A 1,979-nucleotide genomic window follows, 5' to 3' on the forward strand; every position below is an offset into this window, starting at 1 on the left:
GGTCTCTCTGCAGAGAAGGATCCTTGTTCTCTATGTGGAAGCAGTGGTCTCTCTGCAGAGAAGGATCCTTGCTATGTGGAAGCAGCGGTCTCTCTGCAGAGAAGGATCCTTGTTCTCTATGTGGAAGCAGTGGTCTCTCTGCAGAGAAGGATCCTTGTTCTCTATGTGGAAGCAGTGGTCTCTCTGCAGAGAAGGATCCTTGTTCTCTATGTGGAAGCAGTGGTCTCTCTGCAGAGAAGGATCCTTGTTCTCTATGTGGAAGCAGTGGTCTCTCTGCAGAGAAGGATCCTTGTTCTCTATGTGGAAGCAGTGGTCTCTCTGCAGAGAAGGACCCTTGTTCTCTATGTGGAAGCAGTGGTCTCTCTGCAGAGAAGGATCCTTGCTCTCTATGTGGAAGCAGTGGTCTCTCTGCACAGAAGGATCCTTGTTCTCTATGTGGAAGCAGCGGTCTCTCTGCACAGAAGGATCCTTGTTCTCTATGTGGAAGCAGTGGTCTCTCTGCACAGAAGGATCCCTTCCCCACTCCATCCAAAACAGAAAACCTTCTGGCCTGAGATGGACTTTAACTCCTTCTGCACTTCCATGTTTCTTACTACAGACAACTTCTGATTTCAGAATTCGCTCAGAATGGCCACAAGGGGGCCCCAGAGAGCCACAGACACAAAGAAGAAGAAGTTACATTTGTAACAATAGAAAGAAGTTTATTTGGCCGGAAGTTGTTACAATGCAATCCTGGACCACCCTGTATATGTCAGAGGCGTGGAGGACATGTCGCTGTGACGTCAGAGGCGTGGAGGACATGTCGCTGTGACGTCAGAGGCGTGGAGGACATGTCGCTGTGACGTCAGAGGCGTGGAGGACATGTCGCTGTGACGTCAGAGGCGTGGAGGACATGTCGCTGTGACGTCAGAGGCGTGGAGGACATGTCGCTGTGACGTCAGAGGCGTGGAGGACATGTCGCTGTGACGTCAGAGGCGTGGAGGACATGTCGCTGTGACGTCAGAGGCGTGGAGGACATGTCGCTGTGACGTCAGAGGCGTGGAGGACATGTCGCTGTGACGTCAGAGGCGTGGAGGACATGTCGCTGTGATGTCAGAGGCGTGGAGGACATGTCGCTGTGATGTCAGAGGCGTTCAGCAAGGTCTCGGAAGCCTTCCTGTGAAGCGCCGGTAGCAAAGCTCCTCCTTCCCGACTACCCAACTATAAACCTACCCCTCTGCCCCCGACCACCCATCTATAAACCTACCCCTCTGTCCCCGACCACCCATCTATAAACCTACCCCTCTGTCCCCGACTACCCATCTATAAACCTCCCCCTCTGTCCCCGACCACCGTCAATAAAAACTATTTGAAGATTAGCTCTGAGATGTTTGATACCATTGATGTCACAATAAAGGAGACGATGTCGTATTAAATAAAAACAAAAAACTTTAATAAATTAAAAAATATAGATTGCATATTAGTTGGTTTTTTTTTCATTTTAAACAATCATCGACCTGAAAGGAATTTGTCAGATGCCCCCTCCCAATGTACTATCACCTCATTGTAGTAAGCTGCACTGTAGTGATTCCCCAATACACCGACATGGGGAAAAGCAATCCACGGCCCCCATGTGTCGCACGTGTACAGCTCACGCCAAGTGCCTGGACAGGTGCACTTTAGAAGCCCTGCCATCTGTATATGGCAATGTATACATCAGAGCTGAACTCCAGGACAGGAAGCCAATCAGGATAATGCAAACAGGAGCAGAGAGCAGAAGGATGACCTCGCTAGCCTGCTGCTGCTCCTTCACCGTCCTAGCACAGGGAAGGGACGATGATACTACTGTATTAACTATGGCAAAGCCAGTGGCGTTATCCTCCTGACTGCACTGTGTAAATCTCATGACTGGATGGACAGAAATACAAATGCATTGGCAGGTAAACGTCTCCGTTATATGGATTGTATCTCTGTATTTAGCTTTGTGCCCGGAGTTCAGC

The sequence above is a fragment of the Nanorana parkeri genome, unplaced genomic scaffold (assembly GCF_000935625.1).
Source record: "Nanorana parkeri isolate BGI_ZX_2015 unplaced genomic scaffold, ASM93562v1 scaffold171, whole genome shotgun sequence".
NCBI lineage: Eukaryota > Metazoa > Chordata > Amphibia > Anura > Dicroglossidae > Nanorana > Nanorana parkeri.